General features: G+C 38.0%; 1 long non-coding RNA gene across 1 annotated transcript in view; it reads right to left on the bottom strand.

The window, feature by feature from the left end:
- The window catches only part of LOC138689692 (uncharacterized), a 45,214-nt gene extending 21,007 nt beyond the window's left edge, over positions 1–24,207 (bottom strand). Inside the window, exons 1-8 of the long non-coding RNA XR_011328596.1 lie at positions 23,291–24,207; positions 21,996–22,115; positions 18,633–21,329; positions 17,869–17,929; positions 13,765–13,886; positions 6,826–6,944; positions 4,118–4,188; positions 2,427–2,562 (exon numbers count right to left, since the gene is read on the bottom strand). This is a non-coding gene — a long non-coding RNA (uncharacterized lncRNA). The remainder of the gene's footprint in view (positions 1–2,426; positions 2,563–4,117; positions 4,189–6,825; positions 6,945–13,764; positions 13,887–17,868; positions 17,930–18,632; positions 21,330–21,995; positions 22,116–23,290) is intronic.
- Between the last annotated feature and the right edge of the window lie 1,618 nt (positions 24,208–25,825).

Genomic DNA, 25,825 nt, shown 5'->3' with positions numbered 1-25,825 from the left:
TGCTTTGCGATTCCCATGGCCCTTTCTCATCAGTCCTCTGCAGCGGTCCCAGTCTTCCTTTCTCATTTCCCTTCCATTGCATCCCATAATCCCTTCCCAGGTAAACTGCCCTGAAGCAGAGGAAATAAGCCCAAACACCCATCGGTTTTACTGCTACATCACCGTTCTCCTTGAGTTGGCCTTCTATTACCTTCCCCACCCAATTTCTATTTACAGCTCAAACTCTTTGAGGCAGGAGCTGTCTCATACTCCGTGTTTTCACAATGCTTAGCACAACAGTGATCTATTTCATGACCTTCAAATGGTCCCTTTTTTTTTTGTCCTTTGCTTATATAATGCATATGATTCATTAATATGAAGTCTCCCGTAACACAGAACATCTGTTTTTGTTTTTTATTTTTTCCTTATTCTGTGAAGTTGTCAAGTCAGCTTTGGGATATTTTGTGTAAACTTGAGCCTTAGAAAGTTGATGTAACTAGCATGGGAAATCCTTTCCAATTTCATCTTTTCGGGATAATCCCATGTTGGTAGATGCTATTTCCTGATTAGATGTTTGTGTTAGGAGAACATCTTTCTTCATAGTTGTGTCTTTCATTTAGTTTTGAGAAAGATAATCCTTGGGTCATTAACACTTTCTACGGACCTGTTGAGCTTGGCAGAGTTTTCTTTCCTTACATTTCACAGCAATTTTTTCCCCCTATGTATATTCCCTTGAAAGGTTTCCTCCATCTGTTTGGTATTTTAATGCTTGGATGAGGCTCTGTATCTTGGGTGATGTGGCCATTTCTACACAGGGCCATTATCTGTTTTGTCTTTAAAAATGTACCATCTTTGCAAATTAGAGGGTAATGATTTATAGCCCAAATGCTGCTAACTCTCTCATTACTGGTCAAACAATGGCTTTTTTCAAATGTCAGATACCAGATGGTGAAGAGAAATTTTATTTCCTCTTCTTCCAAAATTACCATTTGAGCTAGCAGGGGAAAAGTGAGAAGAGGGGAGAGCTGGACACATGCTTCAGATTTTAAACATATTTGGTTTTAATCAGCATTTAAAACCTGACCAGTTCTATAGTTAATTGCAATTTTCTCTCCTACTTTGGTCAACATTTCATACTCTGAAATCCAATTCAAAATTGACAAACTGTTTACTACTTTATAAAGTTCATCTGCTTTTGTCTTTAAGATGTAGTGATGTCAAAATAGAATTGGTAAGTTATGCTTTAAGATTTTAATCATGAAAATTAAGCTACATTGTAACAAATGTGTTTATATTTTTTCTTAGCAAGGAATTGCTATTGCTACAATTTCCTTGTCGCAAAGTGTTCTGTTCTAGGAAGATAAGATAAACAGCTGAAAAAAAGTCTATGGGATACACTTCATAATCCAGAATTTTATGTCTAGCCTAGGAACATTACCTACTATAAAACACTGCATCATGTAAGAGATAATTAGTACTTATATTACATCTATACAAATGGATAGATACATTTTCATCCATTGTCTCTACTAGATTATTACAATGATGATGATACAAGGTATCCTATGGAAAACATACTTGAAAAGTGCACTTTGTAGCAGACACCAAAGGCTTGGTGAAATTTAGCTCAGACTAAGCCCTGTTTGATGTGGACATGGGTGATACTTCCAAAGGGCTGAAACTTAAAAAGATGTTTCCTGTTGCTACAACTTCACCACAACCTTTGTTTTGATATCTGTGTTTTATTCTGAATACATGCAAGGAGCAATACACTGTATTCAGCTGGAGTCAACAGCATCTATAGAGTGACTGACAATATAGTCCATTTTATTCTCTGAATGTCTCTGATAAGATTTGCTCCAACTAGATGATAAGGTTACATGTGTGTTTCTTCTGACTGAAATTGTTATCTGTCATGAAATCTTTATAATAAACTTCACAATTTTAAGTCTTTATCAAGATCTCTCTTGACATTATTAGGAATTTTACTTGAATATATATTGAGTAACTGTTAAATATTGGACATTTATAAATTGCCTTGACCTTGAAAGTAACCATGTATTTTACTGGGAAGCAAAAGAATTGATTATGATAATAACCATAATAACAATGTAATTGATTATAGAGTGGAAAACATCTTAATGTATAGAACTTGCTGTCACAAAAAAAAATTCTGTGTAGACAGAAAGAAGAAAAAAATGATAGAAAACTCCTATCTGAGAAATGCACATTATTGCTATGCTATGAGCCACGAGATTCAAGGAGTACCTGACATTCCCTGGAGAGATGAGAAACTGAATAGATTATTCATCTGCCTTTTCTGCTGTATTTGGTGAGTTGTTTTGTTCAAAGAACAAGGAAAATGTTTGTTTTATTCTTAGTGTTGGAGATTTCAGTGTACGTTCTCATTTTTGTAGCAAAACTCTTGTCACTTCAAATGCACCCACCTTTTGCCTGTTCTTCATAAATGTCCCTCAGAAGTAATGAAAATGTTCTGTCTTATTGTTGAGCAAACCATGGCAATATCTTCTGTTCACTTCTGTTCCAAAACTTTCCATCAGTGGAATCTGAATTCCTTCTTTGCTACCTTGATGGAAAAGGACAGGAAAAGATTTTAAATTTGTTTAAGTAATTTAAATAACAGCAGCAATTTTTCATTTTTCTCAGCTGCCTCAGCCAAAGCTTATCCTAATGCTCCTCCAAATACTTGTATTCTCCCCTGCATATTTAGCTGATGCTAGCAGATGCTTGCTTAGCCTGCGTGTCAGCCCTCCAGGGATGGAGCCATAAATGTCTTCCTCAAAACTGCATTGAGTACCATTCCCCTCACAGCAAAACTTAATGACTTTGCATAGGAATCAGAAAACAAATGAGGCCCCTCACTAAGAGGAATTCAGGTTACAGTTTACTTTCTTATCCTTGCTTGAACTCAGCCTTCTGCAACCACTGCAAGGCTTTCTCTCTTTAAAATTCATGTATTCTGTGGATGGTGCTCGCAGCATCTTACTGACAGGGATGAAAGGCAACAGGGCAAAAACAAGCCCTGAACAACCATTTCATTTGATCACCTTGTATAGCGTAGATTTGTGACCAAAAAAAGGGTATGCTTTTCCATTAAACTGAAAGCAGCCAAAAATAAGAGGATTGAATAAAATAACTCTAACCTATGTGAAATGAATGGCCTGAATGGACTATGTACTGTTCTTGTTGAAAGTGGAGAATTATGTTTATAGCAGTTGGCATACGATTGGGGAAGAGTTGTGGTGTTAAGTGTTTTGTCAGTGTTTATGGGTTGGGGCAAAGCTTAAAATGTGCTAGAAAGCAGAGAGTAAATGAAAAGATATGAGTTTTGTTGTGGTTTTGGTGTTTTTTTTCCCCCCTGAAAACTCAGGTTTAGAGCTAATCCTATGCTTTGTGAGAACCTGATTCACGATTTCTGCAGCATCGGGTTTGGCAGGACTTAATGTTTGTTACCAGTGCACCGTTGCTGTGAATGCTGCTAACAGTATCCTGAGTGGTAAAACAAAAAAGGATGAATGATATGTTCTGAAGGTTTAAAATTTACTAAGGAAATTTGACTTGAGGAAAACATAAGAACACATCTTCTATTCATTTTGGTGACATACATAAACGTGAAACTCAGGGAACAAAAAAGTCTGTTTTGTAAGGTTGGATACACTGTTAATAATTTAAAAAATCACATTATAAATCCCAGATCCTCATGTAGTATAATTCACTTTCCTTCCCCTGATTTAAGCAAGTATTAAATCGACTTAAAGGCAGCTATGTCGACTTCTATCACCAAGGGGTTTGGTTCTGAATATGTAAGAACTTGGTTTCTTCAAGTCTTTTATATTTATCGTTCCAATGGTGCATAGAGAGGCTGATCATATCTCAGCAAAGCGCAGTCTGCCAAACAAATGAACAAAACCCAAATCCCTCACCACATGACCTCAGTTTAGATCATTTTGTGTGGGGACACATATGGATATAAAAGCACAATTCATATATATATATGTATGTATGTATGTACACATCAAAGTGTATATAAACACTATTATATAAATAAATTCTAAAATTATATATATATAAACACATTCAAATAAAAATCACAAATTCATTATGATAACTTGATTACATGCCTTGTCTTTGCTCATTGACGTGCATTCATTCATTCTTCATGCTGGCTTGCCCCTGAAGTAACAAGGTCTGTAACCAGAAAGAGAGTAACTTCTCTAAATCTCAAAGTACAGTAATCCGGGATTTAAAAAGTAAAGTGTTACCATTACAGCAGATAATTGTAACTCTGGAGAAATAGGTCAGAGCTGCAGTTCATCTCAACACTGCTACCAACAAATGAGGTCAGGTTTTGCTTTCTTTTATTGTGCTGCTGCTTTGAAAGAAAAGACCTTTTATTCTGTATTGATAAGAGTACTGCATTCCCAAGCAGCAACACTAGAAAAGATAAGAGTAGAAATTAAATCTCCGGTCTGCGTGGCCTTAGGTATCCAGCCCCTCCTCAAAGAGTGTTTGTGCTGAAGGCTTCCAGCATTTCCCTTTGTGCGTTCCACCCAACTTATGCACAACAAGTAAATCTTTCTATGCTCTTTCTAATATTTCTTATAAAATACATACGTTGTTGCAATTGAGTAGCGTACAGCATGCATGAAAACATAATAGCATTTTCCAAATATCCTCAGTGTAAAGAAGGATAAACATGCAGGCTCATTCATAGCATTCTCTATCACTGCATGTACATGCTCTGGTTACTTATTAAAGAGAAGTTGTCTCTACAGAACTACTAAAGGAAATGAAAATAAGAACCCCAGCATTTTCTGTAATTGCTTTTATGGAACGTAGTCATTCGAGAAGGAATTTTGTGCAGCTGGTAAAGGCGGTGTAACTACAAAAAAAATACAGCCTTCCTATAAATTCTCTATGATCCCTAAGGAAACCTCAGGAAACAGGCTATTGCAATGCAGATTTGCATAGTTCCCCGAAGAATACTGCACTTTCACAAATCCTTCCCTGAAGAGATTTAGCTTTTCAACAGTTTACACTCAAGTACAATTAATTTTAATGGCCCCTGCATGCTTACAAGTCTAATGTTTAGATTTCATATCAATTACCACATGAGACTCTTCCTGGGTCACTACTTTGTGAGCTACTATGGCTGTACTTACTTTGTAGTCGTCCTCATCCTCTATGTAAATTATAAGGTTGAAGCACACTGGTCTCTCTGAACAAGCCGAAATGTAAAGAAACTGCTTGCTGTCAAGTATTAGAAGCGTGGAAGAAATACATGGACACCACCTCTGTTCTACATCACGAGATACAAATTCAATTTTCATTCAAATAATAGAACTTGGGCCTCATATTGTGGATGTGAATAATAAGACTCATTTGCAAGAACGCAGGTGAACCGCTGCTTCAGTCTTGTTTGCAAGCATTTACTAATTCATGGGTTTTTTAACAGTGAGTATTTGGACAGATGTTAGTATTTATGCAATTACTATTTGTAAAAATCTGATCGGCTTGTGCTAGGAGTGAGCTGTTAATTCCTTTCTGATTAAAAAAGTTTATCTTATCAGGAACCGTGAAAGTTTGCAGTCAAGGTTTTTTAAGTTTTCTGGTTTGATATTCATCTAGATATATACATCATCTATGAAAAATTTACAAAGGAAACCTCTTAAAACAATGAAATATAAATGAGTCATTTGGTAGAGGCAATGCATTTTTCTGCCAAGTTTTACCCAGACCGGTATTTGGGGTTTTTTATGCTGGGGTAGGATAGTGTAATGAATCTGGCAAAGGGGAATCAATATGAGAATAATTAATTTAACTTCTTATTTTTCAAAGTGACAGACTGATGATGGGTCATGAAAAAAATATTATGCATTAACATTTTCCCTCTACTGTAGGCAGATTAGGTAGATAAAGATAACTGGTCTGTAGCCATTCCCTCAGATTAGGTAGATAAAGATAACTGGTCTGTAGCCATTCCCTATCTGACACAGGGATCTTTCTACAGAAAAGTTACAAAGGCTTCTGGGTGAAAATAATGATGATATTTAAGAGAGTAAATGTTTACCTTCATGAATGTCTGTATTATAAAGTAGAAACATAATATATCAATGAGTCAATTACTTCATCATCTATAAAGATTTCACAAATCATGGCTGAATTTCCTAATTTAATATATGAGTGTGCTGGTCAGAGGAGAGAGTTCTGACATTAAGGAAAACGTGCAACTGAACAAGTACGAACTGGTACTAGCAGGCGAGCAGGCTTGTTTATCTGATCGCCTTGAGCAATTTGGGAGGAACTACCACCAAATGACAGCTGTCACTAGTAACAGTCATGGCATACGGAGTACTTCCCAGAAAAAGCCAGGGAGATTAAACCATAAAACTACAGAACAATAAGTGCACACCGTATTTGGTATGGGTCTTTACATTTCTTTTTGTTTGACCCCATTTATGACACATTTGAATTGCTGTACTCAGAAAGTAAATTACTTTCTCTACAGCTTCAATTTTGTTTTTTCTTTTATTTTTTCCCCCAGATACCCTCCTCTTCCTCCTCTCCTTTCCTTTTAATGTAAATAATGGAAGGACTGTGACAGCCATACCAGCTGCTGAAATTTGCTGCTTGTTTGTAGAGGAGATAAAGTAAAAGCACCAGAAATGCAAATCACCTTGCGAGCCTCTAGTGGAAAGAATGCAACTGACTCTGCCTGGAAAAAGGATGAATTTAACACTGAGTCAGAAAACATAAATTACTGGTATTTCAGGTAGGATAGTATTTTCACAGCCACCACCAGAGAGAATGGATGTTTGCTCTTACCATTTGTTGTGTCTTGTTCGGGAGATAAACATCATTGCCGTGTCTCCTATTACAGGAATCAAAAGGAAACTTCAGAAATATTCAGTTCAGAATAACTACATCTCCAGGATCACTCAGCGCTGGAAGGAAAAGCATTACATTTTTGCAAATGCTGAATGCAGCACATTCATACTGTGGCTCTAGACAACATTCTCGGCCTCTTAACGCGAGTGAAGATACCCATATGCCTGTCAGTAAAAGCAGTATTTAAATACGTGCTTGATTTAAATGTAGAAATCAAAGCAATAAATGAGCATTTAAGCCACCACTTGTATATTCATTCTCTCTCCCTTTCTATAAAGATAGTAAGTTTCTGACATTCTTGATATTATATAATATCTTTCACTTATTCTCTTTTTTGCATTTTGACTATAAGTATTTTTGAACGTTGTCTCTATCGCTACCTGCAGAAGTTCCCTTTAGCTTTAGGCTTCAACAACCCAGCTACCAATACTGTGAAAACCAGAAAGCCTAATAACCCTTGACAGTTTACATAAACTCAGTAGCAGTTCCACTGAAATTTCATAGAAAACGTTGCAGTCGCAATATTCGGATCACTACATGAATTAAACAAGGGTTTGATCCACTTTCTAGAAATAAAATGTACAATAATAAGTTTCCTAAAAAAGTGCAAAGATAGTAAACTATGGAGGGTGGGAATGTTTATATATATTTTTTTAATAATCCCCCCCCCCCTTGACCAAATTAAAGGAAACACTAAAGATTGTGAACAACTATGATAGTTTCAATTTAGATCACTTCTGTTTTGTGAACACTTTCAATTTAAAATACATGCTCGGGTAATTTCTCTCGACCCAATGCAAAATACTTTCCTTTACAGCTGCCCAGAATAATAAAGGATTTGAGCTCTCTTAACTCTTACTCTCCAAACTCCAAGGGGAAAATATTATTACATGCTGAGAGTCATTATGGTGGTTCCAGCCAAGTTATGAAAAAACCACTAGTTTCACTAGTCCATACTGATACTTTCTGAGCAATAATGGAGATTTTGGAAGTTTTTGTAGGTAAGAGCTTCTCAGCAAAACGGAAGAGATGCCTGTGCGGTCTTTGTGTGAGCATATGGGTAACCATGTCAAACTGTGGCATTTTGTACCTAATCCAATGTCTGCAGAACTCATCTGTAGCTCTGTTTATTTCAAAGGGTTTTCATGTTTGCAGTAGGTAAAATGGCTTTCTAAGCCAGCAGGAAGAGCCTGCTCTTATGTAGTGCGAAGGTATTGCTGTGGGAAAGCAGAATGTAATCTTTCAAAGATGTAAAGCTGCATTTTGACTACGGTGTACCTATTAAACAGAAGTCTCATAACATTTCAGTAATGCAGAATCAGAGTTTACAATCTTGTGAGTGCCTCTACATCTCACCTGCCTAGAAATTTCTCAGCATTTCAACTAGATAGGCCAACTTTTTCCAAACACTTCTGCTACTAAGAATGAGTGACTCTGTTGAAAAACATCACCTCTCCCAACTTACAACTCCCATACAACTTCCCAGGAAAAAACACTTGATTAGATGCAACATATGAAAACAATACTAGAATACATTTACCATATGTGGTGGATATGAATACTTGGTAACTTTTGCCTATTACAACTCATTCCCTTGGCCATTGCACTTAATAATACCAAATCCTGCCTCGCTGCCTGGATGGAGCTTTTGCTACATTAAGATGCTGCTTTCACTTTTATCTGGATTCTCTTTGCTCCCACATTTGCCAAGCCTGTGGTTTAGACCCGAAGTGGGCAGTCACAGTAGGCAACCAACATTTTTAACAGGACATACAGCTTGCCCAGATCTGATACTTACCTCACCAGCATCTTCCTATTCTTAAAACAAAAGTAAATAATCTAGATACATGTAATAAGTCCTGAGGGTACCTCCTGCCGCCAGCTAGCTCCCTCCTTCCACCGCCTATTGTACGATTAAGAGTTTTCAGTACTTACACCATTACTGTTCATTTTCTGCATGGAAAACTTATACATACAAGGAAAACAAAGGAAAAAGAAAAAAAAGTAAAACCTTAGCAAAAGATGAAACTGTATGTGTCTTCTTCGCGATGTTATAACCACTCTGAGAGCACAAAAGGTTATTAAGTCTCTTTTATCTTCACTATATTTAGTAAGTTATATCTCTTTCTAATCAGTTAACCAGTTTTCATACTTCATTGATCCTTCACAATAAACTTTACTGAAGTCTCCAAAAAATGTGCAGCTTTGAAAAAAGCATTTAGCAAGATGTTAGGATGCATGAGAAGGAAGCAAATAAACATGACAAAAGTTGCGATTCCTTTATATGAAGCAACAACACAGCCCTCTGTAGCCAGCCTGTACAGCACTCACTACCTCACATTACGAAGTGTGCTGCAGAAGCAGACGGATTAACAGAACAAAAGTGAGTCGGGCTATAAAACCTCTGGTACGAGCAAGGACAGAAAAGACGGAGGCTCTGCTTTCTGAAGAGAAACTCACAGGATGGATATGTTAAAGTAAATCGGATAAAGGAGGTGAGTCAGAAGCTTCTGTCTCTGTATCTCACTGCCCAGGAACAAGATAATATTCAATTAAATTAAAGGTGTGAAAACCAGGACTGACACAAAAATACTTCTCCATAGTAACTAAACTGTGGAACTCAACGCTACCAGAAGTCACCAAATCCAACAGCTTAGCAAACTCACAAGGAGGGACTAGACATTTACAAAGACATTGAGATTATTGAGTTTTCATCATGTTAAATGCCATGTACAGTGATTTAGGCCAATACATTTACTGTTGCAAACTACAGCAAGAGCCAGCATGGAAAGCTATAGGTAGGCTCTTGCATCTTGTCCTGAGGCACCTGGCACAGATACTGCAGGAGAAAGAACAGAATTTGGTTTTGAAGTTAAATGAATATGAGAAGGGCATAAAGACATTGCATGTTTACTTTTTTACCCTAACGCATAGATTTACTTATTGTCCTTGCCGTATCAGTTCAGTTCTATATAATATAACTACCTAGAACATTCCTTTTTTTTTGTAACAGTTTGACCAATATGGCATAACTCAAAGATGTCATACTTCTTTATTAAAAAAGTGTAAGGAAAGCTACTATTAACAACAAAAGTTGACTGTTGGTGATTTGTGTGTGTGTGTGTGCGCGCGCACAGTGTACAAGAAATAATTTTCTTTGAATATTGAAATTTTTACGGGACCATTTTTTTCCTTGTGTCAATTTTACTGCATAGTATGTGTGTGTGACTGTTTTTTTGGAAGATAATGTAACAACTGGAAAAAAAGTATACTCCCTCTTCCCTGTGTTTTCCCCAGTGCTCTATATAGCTTGCTATATATTATTTATTTCCTTAATAATGAATACTGTTATTCTAGCATAGCTATCTTCTGTCATCTGTTTTTACTTAAGTCATTCTGAAAGACTTGGAGTTTTCTTGTTTTTGTTTTTACACCCAATTCAACTAGTAACTTATAACATGCAGATCAGCTAAGTGAGAAAAAGAAAAGGTCAAGACGATCAGGAAAATTTTTAAAGAGGATTATTTAGTGCAATCAAGTATTTGTTAATGCTTTCCCCTTCTACATGATTACTGTTTTCTGTTTGAAAGTCATTTGTTGCAAGAAAATTGTATCTCCTAGCCCTGTATTACCTTAAGAATACATGTAGATATTTTCTTAGGTTTAATATATTTGGAAGTACTGTCTCAGAAACATATGAGTTGACTTTTATTCCGTTTTGACTTACCTACGCTGTTTGACACAAGCCTTTGACATAGCTATAATTAAATGCCATTAGTTAACTTCTCTCTGAATCGAACTGGAGCTGAGGCATCACAAAATACAGGCTCCAGGATGCCTTTTTGGAGTTGGTGCTGTATCCTCAGAAGCTGGAACAGAACTGTACCAAAATTGTATTTCTATGTGATGTGATTTATTCTTAATGCTGAGGCCAGCTTTTAATTCCTGAACCCTGCGCCAGTTAGACTTTAGCCCATCAACAGTCATTCGCACTTAAGAGTTTACACTTACAATAAATTCACCAGCCTAGGATTTGACCATTTACTGCATTTTTCTGGCTAGTAGTAGAGCTTTGTAATTTATTGAGCCGAATCTTTGCATTTTCACAGAAGTTTTACTCAGCACGTCTTTTGCCTAGTGAAATCTGTATTATTCCAGTATTATATATTAGAAAATAATAAGTCAGACTTCTGCATAAAAATGACTGATAAAATTACTGATAAACTATTTCCTGATACGCCTCACTGTTTACACATATACACAATCGCACTGCTATACAGGTATTTTTTGGAACTCTAGAAGACCTCTGTGATGATTTTTCCTAAATGAACACAAGTGGCTTAAATAGCAAGTTCAGGGTTATGTGGTTATTACAGTTGCCAGGATTAGAAAAAGAGATCTGTTGATTCCAATAGAGAATTGAGAAAATTAATAATACCAATAAATAAATAACACATCTACTGCCTAAAAGCAAATTAATTCTAAAAGTAATGAACTTAAAAAGTGTTAGTTATATTGCAAACTTGAAGCGAAACTGAGATTAAAACCAAACAGAAGAGCAATTATGCCAGTATACTTCTCAGTCTATCTTTGGCTATATTACCTTTCCCTTAGGGGCACCCTGAGGAGCTTTGAAAACTGTAGCACAGTATATACAAGCCAAAGCTGAGTTTCTGTGCCATTCAAGGAAGACAGCACTGAAACACAGGGTGAAATCAGCTAATAAAGTTCTGAATCGCATTTATTCCCTTTAAATTCTTAGGCAGTTTCAGCACTGAAGGCCTCTGTATTTTAATGGCAAAGTCACCATGGCTTGGCCTCTTCAAGAGGCAGTCAGGTCTTCACAATACAGCCTTATGTCTCCTCCATTGTGGCTTCTCTGGAGGAATAATCTCCTGGACAAAACGGGGTGGTCAGGACCCCTTCCATCTCACAGTCTTTTTAGATGGAGCATAGAGCTTAAGATGATATTTAAGAGCTTGTGCCAGTAATACACTTAATTTCATTCACTGATGAAGCCAATAAACCCGTCCAGTAAAGCTTAGCAGCTAAATTAGGCTACCTGTAAGAGCATTGGAAAGGTTAACTAACCTCCCCATAAATGTGTACACTCTCTTTCTTTACTTAAACATGCTTTCAGAAACTTAACCTATGATCAGTTACCAAAAGCATATCCTAAAAAACCTCACTGGCTCGCTCGAACAGATGTGGTGGTACAAAACAGCACTGGAGGCAAACAGGAGAGACAATGCTACCTTCCTCTTTCCAACAGGCATCACTGCACTGGCTCTTCTTCACTTACTAACGTTTGCCAAATACGGCTACAATAAACAGCAGAGAAATGTTTGCCCTTAATAATCTTTCCCCTTTGTTTTCCTGCTCTGCCTGGTGGCCAGACCATCATGCAGTGACTAGGTTATACTATCATGCTCCCTTTTTGGTTTGTGAAACTTGTCTCATGGATTAATTTTTTTTCCCTTTATTTTGGTGGGACATGATTGTGGCATAACTTAACTAAACTTTTATGGTCCCAGGTACTTCTACCTCAGCAAGGTTCTGTAGAAGGGAAAAGGCGTTGCTTAGATGTGCTTTGAATGTCCTTGCAGCTGTGAAACGTGGATGGCAGTGTTGCTGGAACAAACTCTCTTGTGAGGTTTCCTGTACTTTCTGCTTGCAGTATTGCCAAGAATATTCCTAAGGCAGCTTTTTCATAGTGACTTGGAATTTCACACTCTAGATGAAAGCAATGCAAAAGCAAACGAGAAGCAAAGTTAAAAAGAAATAGAGTATTTCAAGTTAGCTGTGTTAAATTCAAGAAATGAGCAAACTTAAAGGAAAAGATTCCTTCTTTTTCCCTCCCTTCACCAACTAATAATTTCCTACTTAATATTTCCTTCTGATGTCCCAGCCTTCTGTCAACAGTGGCACTAAAGTTGCTTCTACTTTATGTGCTATTTACTATGGCAACTGCAACTTGACCTGCATCCTGGTTTTGGCTGGGATAGAGTTAATTTTCTTTCTAGTAGCTGGTATAGTGTTATGTTTTGGGTTCAGTATGAGAAGAATGTTGATAACACACTGATGTTTTCAGTTGTTGCCAAGTAGTGTTCATAATAAGTCAAGAATTTTTCAGCTTCTCATGCCCAGACAGCAAGAAGGCTGGAGGGGCACAAGAAGTTGGGAGGGGACACAGCCAGGGCAGCTGGCCCAAACTGGCCAAAGGGATATTCCATACTATGTGACGTCATGCCCAGTATATAAACTGGGGGGAGTTGGCCTTGGGGAGGGTGGCTTGGGAACTAACTGGGCATTGGTCAGCTGGTGGCGAGCAATTGCATTGTGTATCACTTGTTTTGTATATTCCAATCCTTTTATTATTACTGCAATTTTATTATTGCTGTTATTATCATTATTCGTTTCTTCCTTTCTGTTCTACTAAACTGTTCTTATCTCAACCCATGAGTTTTACCTTTTTTTTTTCCCCAATTCTCTCCCCATCCCACTGCGTGGGGGGCAGTGAGTGAGCAGCTGCGTGGTGCTTAGTTGCTCCCTGGGGTAAAACCACAACACGTCTCAGACAAAAAATCTGTAAGCATACAGTTCATGGATTTCAAATAGCCTCTGGATCTCTGCTTATAGTTGGAAGCAATTGAAATGGCACAGTAGCATAGCTGGCTTATCCATGTTTTGAAGAAGTACTGTCCCCTCTTAGCCTGGGGAAATTTAGTCCTGTAGGACTTTATCCTCTATGTGCTTAAGAATTCAATGTCAGGCACCGTATCATGTTTTAGCCACAAAACTCAAGGCAGAAAACAGCAAGGCAGCTCTGTTCCCCACAACCTGTAGGAAAGGTTGCTGGTCTCTTGAGAAACCTACCAAAGCAGCCTCCGTTCTGTGTGTGTTCAATTGCTCACATGAGAAATATTTCCATCTTCAGCTTCTCCGAGGACATCTGTTCAACTTCTGACATTTTTTAAAAAGCACCTTTTCGTCAGCAGCTGAAAAACAAGGAGACGTGTTAGAGTCAGCTCTGGAACTGCTGCTGAACTCTTGCATGAGCTGTGCTTCATGCCAAAGAGTTACAGCACTTGGGTCTCACATGCAATATTGTCTGTGGTGTAACCACGAGAACAGCTTCCAAGCCCTGCAGGTTTAATGAGTCTGAGCACACTTCTCACATCCCAAAGCAGAGCAGCTGGAACCTGAAACAAATATTCAAAGCTTCATTTCCTAAGGACCATACATGTAGAGAGGGCCTAATGCTAGCACTAAACACTCAGAAGCCATCGATTTAGTAGAAGTTATGAATGGAAAAGAAAAGGTCCCCAAATTTCAGGGTCAGATTGCTTAATACAGCTATTTGTCTTGCTGGGAGAGTAAATTTGCTAACATCATATGATAATGCTTGCAAGTCTCTTGGCTTATCTCTTAGTGCCTAAACATCTTTTATTGTACTAAATATACACATAGACAGTGATTGAGAATACATGTTTTAAACAGTCATCTACTGGTATAAAAATCCAGATGAATGCTTTTGTTGCTTGGAGGTCTTCATTCAAACACAGATAAAGAACTGGATGAAGCATCAATGTCTTTCCTGCTTTACACAAGCCAATTATATCTGTGCAGTCGCCGATGTATTTTTGTGCAGAGGCTGAGCGTGTAAAGCCATAGCCTTCATTTGCAGAGAAATGAAGAGAACGCTGTAGATATCTTCCATCTCTTGCTTCTCTAATCCTATTATTGTGCATTTCATAGCCCAGAAAGTTTAAGGTCCAGCTGAACAATTCTCAGAGCATGTTTCCTTTTGCCAAGAGCTGATATATTATTCTCCAGGAGGTGCAGAAAGTTGGTTCCAGATATAATACCAGCTTTTCTCTCATGTTCCTCAGATGCCTATTCTTTACAGGAGCTGCTGCTAAACTTCTCTATGAGAAACACAGGAGAAAGAAGTCACAGCCACAGTATTCATGGAGAATATGAAAAGAAATATTGTACTTTTCAGCGAAGAACACAGCCTGGGAGGGAATGAGAATGAATCATAGTGAATCATTTTCACTCACTGAATATAGTACAGAAATGAAGGAGGGGGGAAGGGAGGACCGTGAAGATATTTGCCTCTGTCATTCTATAAAGTAACAGCTAAACCTTCTCAGGACTTCTATAAAAGCTGTCTGAAACATTTAGTGTAGATACATTTTCAGTACAAGCACTTAGGAGAGCAAAATCATACAGGGAAAAAACCACGGGCTGCTTTAACAGGGGCAGTGAGTGCTAAGATGACAGAATTTGGGGCATGACATCCAAGGTCTGGGTGGTGTGCAACAGAGAGAAGTACTGCACAAATCACCGTATGAAATTACAAGATGGGCAGATTGGCACAATTGAAAGGTAATAGAGAAGTGTTGTGACGGTCAAGCATTTTCAAAGGGTACAGGAAGGATTCTCTGCCTTCTACCAAACATAATTTAAAGTAAGGCAATTTGCCCTATGAGGGCAAAGAGAATAACATCTGTGCCCCCAAAGGAAGCCCATATAGGTATATCTATCTATATGCTGTGTGGAAAGGGAAAAATAACCTATTGGATTTTTACTATAAAACACCTTTTACATCACTGCAGAAGGGATCATGGAGATGTATTGGTTTAATGACACTGGTGCAAAATCACATCCACAAATTATACTGGTACAAAATGTACATTTAGAATGGGCCTAACAAGTACAGTCTAACTGACCACGAGGGAATAATGGAGAAATTTCTCTCCTAAAAATTAAAGGTCTTTATTTAATGCCAGTATCCTATGTATGCCTTGTCTGGATCAACTTCTGTAGAATGCAAGTTAGCTATAAGAAACAAGAAATACCTCTCATTTTAATTTCTTTTTAACTTCATTTAAAAAAAATATATTGCTTTTAACTTAAGGATTTTATAAAACCATTTGAATAAAGTCTGTTTTGATAAAAGTTACTCTGGTCATTCTGGAGAGAAAAGACCTTTGAGAAGATAAAAAGGCAATCTGGCACCCTTCTAAATTGGAAAACTTTTGAAGAGAATGAGCTAAACTCTTTCTTTTTCACAAACAGTGCTACGTGCAGGCCTGCGTCGTGATGACATGCACCAACAGCTGATGATGAGGAAGGATGGGAACTGAAATCTGCAGGGGTAAAAGTTATGAGGAGAAGACCAGCACATACGCTAGAATTTCAATTAGGAGTGTTCAAATACCTCCCCATCTCAGTGGTTCTTGGATGAAGAAATAAATGCAGCTGTCTCTGGAGACACTGCAGAAATTTCTGTAATATCAGTTAACAGTGTTTACCTAAGTCCATTTCTCACTGACTCATCTCCACACTGCATCGCTACAAGTTGGCCTCTGCTCGGGAAGACAGCTTGGCAGGAAAAAGATTCCTCTGCTTGCTCAAGGTCTTCTTACTGACTAGCAAGGGCCAAGTTCTCTAGTGGAGCTGGAAAATGTGCCAAGAAGAGTAACCCGGTTTGTTTTTCTTTTCTTTCTCGGTCATAAAAAGCCCAGCACCACAGAGGATGCAAGTTAGGACAGTACTATGATTCAGACTGGGTAGGCGGAAGAGAAAAGTATGTGCTGGATGCGCAGGGCATGTTGGCCAACCCAGCTAGAAGAAACCAAAAGGAGAATGGTTTGCTGACAACAAGAATGAAAAGGAAGCCACTTTATCAGAGGAAGGGGAAGGAGAGTTCCCCTTCCCACTCCTTACAAGACAAAAGCGAAGCACTCCAGAGAGGATCTTACCAATAGTAAGGACATCCCTGACATCCCAGCCCAGAGCTCTCCACTTCCTGCTCCTCACCCGCATTTAATTTAAAATAAAAAGAATGACTTCACCCTTTCTTTGAAAAAAAAAAAAAAAAAATCTACAAAGCACTTTAATGACAAATCCTCACTGACATGAGTAATTCTTTGTTGGAGAACAGCACCTGAAGTAGGAGGTTTTTGTGTTTAGTCTCAACCTACGCACACCTTCATGGGGAACACATAACGAATTATAATATGATCTGAGGGCTAGACCATGAAATTAGAAAAAAACTATTAGAAAGAGGGAGCATGCCTTTAGTGATCTGGGCAATCAAACATTGGAACAATTTAGCAAGATTGGGGTGGATTTTCCATATGGTTTAACATGTTTGTACTTAGATTGCTTCATAACATGGTATCTTGTAGCGAATTTGTAAACACAGTTTGGTAACACAGATTTTTGCTTCAACTTGCAGCAAGTGCATAAATAGATTTAAAATCATTAAGGGGAAGGCGAATAAAAAAAATGAAATCACACTATCAGCCACTCTTGTAATCCACCTACCTTTCATACAATACAGGGAGATTTCAAGCAATCTCCAGAAGGGCAGATTGGGTTAGAAAAGAAAAGAAAAATAATATCCATAAGAGATTTATAATTAAAGCCAAAGATTCATTTCCGTTTGAAACAGATGGTCAGGCAAAGGCATTCTGGATAATTTAGCAAAAGCCTGTGCTTCAACTAGCTAACAAAAACATCAATTTAATCTTTCATCTAGTTGCACAGGGTAACCTGTTTATTGTGTATTACGGATCAGGAAATATCTGCATTGCTTAAAAACTAACATGTTTACAGGACCAGTACAGATCCAGAATTATGAACAGCATTACTGCTCTTAATGAAAATAAATCAAAATTGCAAGTGAAGAGTAAGTCAAAGAAGACTTAATAAAATTCTATAAAAGAATGAGAGATTGAGGGCTGAGTGAATCAGGAGAAACCTAACACGGTTATAATCAATGGTGGATACCTAAAATACCACTGAAATGTTGCAGTGGAAGTAGTGTTGGATAAATGCAGTACATCTGATAGACAATAAAAAGTAAGTTTTTCTTTGTTTCTTTAGGATACACTAAGGAACCATAATATGACACAGTTACAGTATTGGATAAATCTCAATGACAGCACTAGAAACATGCTTTCATACCTTGGGAAGTCTTCTATCTCAGGAAACAATGCAGAACAGAGTCACTGACATGTCTTTTCCTCTGGGAATAAAAGAGTGTTGGTAACATTACACCTACGGCGGTTTTTCTTCCATCTACCTACCCTGTAATAAACAAATTGCAATTTTGGTTTACTGCTGTCACGTCTACCTTAGTAATTCACAAAATGCCCATTTAAGCCACTAAGTATTCACCTGGACCTGTAAACTGCAGTAACTACAAACTCTCAGACCTGCCCTATTTTCAATATTAAAGCTGTTAATGTTTTCCAGCAGCACTGATGCCTTTGCAGTGCAACTCTATTTTTGTTTATATTTTCAGAAAATACTTGGTGAAAAAAAAGTAAATTAATGATCTTTGGGGAAATAATATACTAGGCAATTAAAGACTGAATAAATTCTGGAATTAGAAGACAGTTCTACAAATATATTTGATACCGTTGAAGGGAAAATATTACTCATCTTGTCGGATGCAGCAAAAGATTTTAGGATGCAAATTATTAAGTCAGCCTGAATGTTTCCCTAACCCCTGCTCCTCCCAAGCGAACCGTGGGCACAGGTAGTAGCTGATTTCAGAATGGGACCTTGACCTCCCCAGTCCATTGGGATAATGGTGAGAACACCCAAATCTGCTCTTCATCTCCAAACTCAGTACACAGCAGCTAAACCAGGCAATCACGAGGCTACCATGGTACTACTGCACACCGATTTAAACACTGCTGCTACAAAACGCCAGTAGAGCTCACCTGATGAAGTGTTTCAGGAATGATGGCCTTATGGTTTAAACATTAGACTCCAATTCAGGACGTCCGGGCTTCTGCCACCCCTTGCCAGTCACTTCCTCTGTCACCTTGGAACAACCTATGTCTTATTTTCTATAATGCCCTGCACTGCAAACTGTGAGGGTAGATTTAGTAAATGTACAGAAACTGCTCAAAACCAGGAGTGTACACAGTGAAGGAAAACAGTGGGAGAAATAACTAGGTATGTATATCACAGTAGTGTTTCAGTGAGATGGAGTGAATTTCACCATTCAACGGTGATAAACCAGCATGTCGCACCGAGAACCAAGAAAATCAGAATGAGGATTTGTCCATAGCAATGGAAATGGGGTAGCTATTTTATGGTGTTGATTACTCACCTACATGATCTTCAACATGTTCTGTTGGGAAAATGCAACCATTAAAACACTTCAGTTATGCATGCTACCCTGAAGGTTATATCTGAATAAATATAATATATCTGATTTAAATAAGTGTGAGTTAAACAGTGCCTACCCTCTGGACTCATGAAATGTGAAAAAGTGACTTTTGAAAATTTACTCCTTAGAGGAAGGCATCCATATTTTTCCTGAATTGGACATTATAGGCATGGCTGCTGTTCGTATATGTCGGGGTATAAAATACAATTATAGAGTTTATTCTGTATCCTCTTTATTTTATACATTTTCCTCTTCTTTTTGCACAGGGGACTTCTAGAAAATGGCTGTAGAAGTCAAGACAAAGAATGGAACTGCTGTGAGAAAACATCAAATCCTTTTTCCAGGACAGTTTCAAACCTGATTTTTTTTTTCCCCCTGTATAAGAATAAGCAACACCTAAGGAGTGAAAGATTGCCTCACACAAAACAACAAGAATGAACACAAACTACACAGCCAGTTCCCTGCCTGGGCTCCTTGACTGGGAGTGCCATCCCAAGATTGAAGCAGCAGGGGATGCTCTAGGCTCAGTGCAGCCTGCAGGGCAGAGTTTGAACATTACAGCTACCTTCCACCACACGAAATTTAGGCTTTCATGACTCCTGGATGCCAAACTGTTTTGCTACTTGAACCAAGCAATCAACAGGTTCAAATAACTCTGATGGTACAAGCAGAGCATACACCAAATTGCATTAGCAATGGCTACCTGATAGGCCTCCAATGTAGCTGTCAATGAGAAGTCATCATTAAAAGATGGTGCTTTCACGAGAAGCAGTGCTGGGTCCAGCCCATGCAAAATGACTGCAGACAAAATTTGCAGGTGACACAAAGGCTGCTGGAGTAGTATACAAGGAGGACAGGGCAAATGCAAAGTGATGCAGATTACGAAAAATTCATAGAATCATAGAAATTCAGCCTCTTCAACAAAATATGTTTTACTGAAACCAGCTATGGACTGATGCACAGAACACATGTAGCAAGGAATGAAGGCGGACCGGTAGAATGGCTGGAGTGGTGAGAAACCTTAATTCAATTTGAGAGCCACAAAGGACATGCAATTCATTAGAGGCAGAGGAGTACTCCTTTCTTCTCAGGAGGTGATTATATAGCTTGAGTGAAACTAATACTGGAATATTGTATTTACATTTGATGTCCGCATTTCTCATAGTCCACTGAAAAACTGGAGAAGGTGTGCAAAAAAGCCTCAGCTCCTATTCAGGAACTGGAGAAAGTGCCATACAATGATTAGACTCTAAGGACCCGATCTGTTCAGCTTGTAAAAAAATTAAAGACTGGAATACAGATGTACAATCATAAGAGGAAAACACCAGGTGCCAAAGGAGTCTTAGTCCTGGGGATAAAGATAACATAAGGCTGGAATCTGTAGCCAGACAAAAAATCAAGTTAGAAAGAAGGCATATATACTTTTAACTCAGATTTTAACTACTGCAGGAGATTTACAATGGGAAGTAATAGATTCTTCATATTTTTCTGCTTTAATCAGAACTGGATGTTTTCTTCATGTTTATTCAGGTAACAGTTACCTTCTACTTAAACAGAATCTACTAGGCTTGAGTAATGAAATGGGAATTAAAGTATAGGAAATGGCAACCTGGCAAGCTTGTGTCTTTAGCAAGACACTGTATATTTACCAAGTCTACTGTATAAGCAGACAGGACAATGAGAACAGTTATTATTTATTAACTTAGCTGAATTTAGGATTAAGCTACATGAAATGCTTTCCTCTGTACCTCTGAGAAACAACCGTGACTAATATGAGAAAGACATGATTTTAGCTGGACTTCAAGGACCATCTTCTAGTACAAGTCCTCCTGCTGGTCTTTGTTGGCATGGATGAGAAGGAAACAGATGTCAGTGAGATCTCAGCCTGCTGAATCTGTAGTACAGAAAATCTTCCACTGATTTTAATATAACCATCCCACAAGTTTAGTCAGAGCATGGAAATAAGAAGGTGATTGGAAAGAAAGGACAGGAACCAGAAAGGGTTCCGTTTCATCGAAACTTGCTCATTATCTGGGGATAGCTATTGGATCTTGGCATACGCACATGCTAAAACGTTTAATGACTCTCCTGTTAATGACTGGGTGGCTGGGCCTCTGGGAGGCTGAGGAGAGCGGTGGGAGTGGAAGCAGCACGGCATGTTCCTCCTGACACAAACCAGGCACATCTTGTTCTTCTCGTGCTGCCATTCTACGCAGGGGGGTTTCCAAGCAGACTTTCACATCTGATGTCGAAAGCAAAATTAATCATTTAGCCTTTTTCCTTTCAAAGAGAAGGGAAAAAAAAATCTAGTGGCATTAAAAAACTCAAAGAAATCATGTTTAAAGACAAAAGGTTGTGAGCTGCTGAAGTCATCTGGGCTGAAGGCCAGGGCTGTGCACTCCCCCTGTAACTCTGCAAACCCTTCTTTGTGGAGGTTAACATTTATTAACTGCAGATACTTTCTTCTGCTGTCCAAACAGAATGGAGATGATTAATTTTCAAATCCTCCATAGCTACACAGTAATAAGAGATCAATTATTTAAGCGTATTAGGAATAGGTCTTGCTAAGAGATTGCTTAGCAATTACTTGAGAGCCTAAACAATTTGGTAAAGATAAACAACACCGACCAAAAAGCTCCAATATGCTCTTTATCAACACTAACTATATTCACTCCATCCGGAGTGATAAAATGTAATGAAATCTGCTAATGAAAACCCAAATAAAACTGGAACCAATCACTATAAAACAGGTATGCTGTCAGAGGAAGAATTAAGAGAGTTGCCCAAAGGTAAGACATTACTAGTTACACGCTTGGCCTTGAAGTTTTGCCAATATTCAGAGCTTTGAAGGTTGGGGTTTTTTTAGAAGAAAAACAGATGATGATAGATGAAGTATTTCTTTATTGACATTCAGTTCACTCTCCCAAAATGTTCCTTTTAAGCAACTTGCAATTTCTTCATTCCATGTATGATACCAGTCACAGGTTGGTACTCTTCATTTTCTCACAGGGCCATGTTTCCCCTCCTTCTCTAGCCATTTTAGAAAAATAAAAATATAACTTGGTTATCAAAAAAGAATGAATTAGTCATTAGTCTATTGCATTAGGTTTTGGCGAACCTGTCCAAATGTACTGGATTCTGATACTAGTGATGTCCTTTTCCAAACTGCGCTCTATATACTTATAATGAAGAACCATTCCTTCTTTTAGAGCCCCTTTGACTTTCGCCTGCATGCAGTTCAGTGCTGGCTAATCTTAACTAGCAGAAGCAAAGCTGCATTTAAAGGAGGAATAAACATGGCCTTGCCAAGTAATTCTCAAAAGTGATCTTTTGAAGCAAATCTAGGGAATGACAACAAACATCACAGACTGCACTAATTTTAGGTGATTAAATACTTGACTTTTACTCAGACTCCGATGTTCATAAGGAATTTTAAAAATACATTTTTCAGGCTACGTTGGTATGACATTTCAGGACCCTGTTCTCCACTTGTTATGGAAATTCACAATAACAGTCATTAATCAGTTCTGTTACTTCAGTTGCAAGCTAAACTTTAGCAACATTGACCTGATTATAATTGAAATGAATGGAATTTATGAAATAACTTTTAACCATATCATGGAATATACCTTTGTTGCAACATTAATTCAAATCCAGGCACTTAATTAGATCCTCTTTCATGCTGTTAACTATATTTATTATATATATCTCTCTCTCTCTCCAATATATATAAAAATATATCCAATTATTTATTAACTTGCTTGGCAGAGGTGAAAACAAGGATAATTCAGGGAAAGAGAACATTTTTGTATTTTCACACTGGCCTGCCTTTCACACAACCCCTCCACTTCATCAAGATCCTGACATATGTTCCACATTCTGTGGGAATACGCATTCTCTGCTTGTTCTTGGAAATGAGAAAATAAAAGATTGACAGCAGCAAAAGAAAAGTTACTGCTGTCCTGAGAGTACAGTTCATTAAGTCAGTAGTCAACAGGTATATTGTATATTCCACCATCTTTCTCTGAGCTAATGTTATCTTTTGGACAAGCGGACCTAACATTGATAGTATAATATATAGTATGTGTAGTATGAAGTAAACTAGATTTTACTTGCTTTGCTTGAACATTGCTGATGAATATTCACTGGGTTTAAAGCAAGACGAAAAAAGGCCCCTCTAGTTAGTCTGTGAATGTTACATACTGAAAATTACCAAGTATTTTTTCCAGGACTTCTGTATCATGCACAACAGTCAGCAAAGGTACAATCCTTTGTTCATAGATCTCCATATCTGGAAAAATAAAATAAAGTCCTATAAAACTTACCATACATTATATTCTACCTTTCTTTTTCTTTCTTCAGAGATTTTCTGAATCACCTTTGGAGTAGAAGCTGGTAGATCCAGCACCCCCATTTGCACTAAAGAATGCCACTGGGAGGAATCAGTATCTCCTTGTAGTTTAAGGAGAATGCAGACATACTCCTTTCTTCTGTCTAGTTGCATTGTGGAAACTACTCTTATTCTTTGCCATCAACCAAATCCAAAGCTCCTTCAACTGAAAGAAATTTTAACAGCATGCCCATTCCTAGTTTATTCCCTAAATGCTGCAGCTTGGTATCGGACCTCATATGTTCTCACTTTTGCTGCTGTCTCACTTTCTGTTGAAGAAAGCTAATGTTCTTTCTAAAAGGCAACTTCCAAAATGTAGATGGCTGTGTAAAAGTGTGAGTGTTGGTAGCTGAACGTGCAGTGCATGAAACACAGAGAAAGAAAAAGGAGCTTATTCTGTGCAGTGTGATCACAAAACCTTTAAGTTTCAATGTTGTCTAGACGATACCTCAGATAACCCATTATGTACAATCCTGCACGAACGGAAACATGAGTGCGCTTTCATCAGCTTGAAATCCAATCAGCACCCATTACTTCCAGGGAGAAAGAGAAAGTTGCTGGGTTTAATGGTCTAATTCACTTTCCAAAAACCCTCATGTCCCAGCAGATAGAGGAACCTTTTGGATGTCTTCAGACACTAATGACTCCATTAGTTATGATAGCTCATATTCCATGACTGAGCTTCACAACCATGTGGACTCTCCCTCAAGTCTTACAACATGACCCATACATAAAGACTGCCATTTTAGATTTACTTACCATTCTTGGCACTTCCTTCCACTGGTCTTTACCTGTAGCCAGGATAGTGTTTTGTCTCCAACTTTACGTCAAGCTAAATAACAACAAACAACAACAACAACAACAACAACAACAACAATAATAATAATAAAAAGTTAACATGATAAAAATCTCTAACCCTTAAAAAAGTAATTCAAAGAGCTTTACAATAAAATTGAGAAAACCTGAAAAGGACAACACAAATATTTTTCACACTTACAAGATTTTTAAAAGCAATTCAGCATGATATACAATGTTCAGGTAGCACAGATCACAAGGCAAGGCTTTCTTGCTTCTGGTTTGTTTTGGTTGTTTTTCTTTCTCCCTCTCTTCCTTGCAGTTACCCTTCTCACTCTTCAGGTTGCTTTGGTGTAGAAATGATGATCCAGGATCACAGCTATCGACAATACATGGAAAAGGAAGAAATACTGTCTCCCTGCTCAGGCTGGTCCTCCCAAAGGTGTGGATGTCACTAAGACCAGATCAGAGAGTTACTATCAGACCTGCCTTTTTCTTGTACCCATATAGCACGTGGTGAATAGAAGGCTTGAGACAACTTAAAAATAATCAGTAAATCCTCCCTGCCTTTCCTCCTCCACCCAGTCTTATTCCAGATCTCTTAAAAATGTGGCTAGAGAGACCAGTTACTGACTTACAAATGCCAATTGGTTTTCAGAGTGCCTTTGCACAAATATATCCACCTGAGTAAGGTGATAAACTCCCTTGCTATGTCTGCCCAGCAATTAGGAGGACTGTTGGTTTTCCTCCAGAGTATAGGACTGTGGTTTCAGTAAGTCTAGTAGCCTTTTTGGAACTGTTTGCAGTGTTAACTTATCATACCTTCCCTGAGATTGGGCACGTAACACATTCTGAGACATAAATAACCTGTGAAATCCCACTGTGAGAGTGCATGAACTGCTTACAACTCTGTAAACAGAAAGTCAGGTTTGAGAGCTATATGGTATCACCAAAAACTAGTGACCATTGTATTGCTGGAGTGAAAAAAGAAGTATTGCGTGAGAGCAGAGAGGAAAATTGCAACACGGTACTTTCACATCAGAGTCTTTTCAGCAAAAGATTCAGGAAGGCTTCCAAATTGTGGGTATTTTCTAGCCACTCTAAATCCAACTTTTGCCCTCTACCAGATCAGAGTATCAATTTCAAGGGAATCTGCCTAACTAGGAGCCAGTGCAACCTTAGAAAACGTACTCCCGTTGTGTACTCTACAAACACTTACTCTTGTGGCACATCTATTTAATATACAGGCATGCAAGAACTGATCCACTGCTCTCCTTTGCACCGATTACTTTCAAGGACTCCCATTTTGCCTGAGAGAGAACAGATATAAATAATTATAGAATAAAATGTTGTCAGAGAATAACGCTCTCTGGTTACTTCAGTCCAATAAAAGCCAAAGCAGCCATAAAACTTTCATAGAAAACGGCGATCATTGATTCTAGGAGGATAACACTTTATTACAGTGCCTTGTTTCTATTATGCCAAAATAAATTAAAATATCTTAGTCCTTCTTTATCTATAGCTTAGCTTACACATCTAATTTTGGCCTTTTT

This window comes from Haliaeetus albicilla, chromosome 1 (genome assembly GCF_947461875.1).
Source record: "Haliaeetus albicilla chromosome 1, bHalAlb1.1, whole genome shotgun sequence".
Taxonomy (NCBI): Eukaryota; Metazoa; Chordata; class Aves; order Accipitriformes; family Accipitridae; genus Haliaeetus; species Haliaeetus albicilla.
The sequence above is the reverse complement of the archived record's forward strand: the minus strand, read 5'-3'. Positions and strand labels throughout refer to the sequence as shown.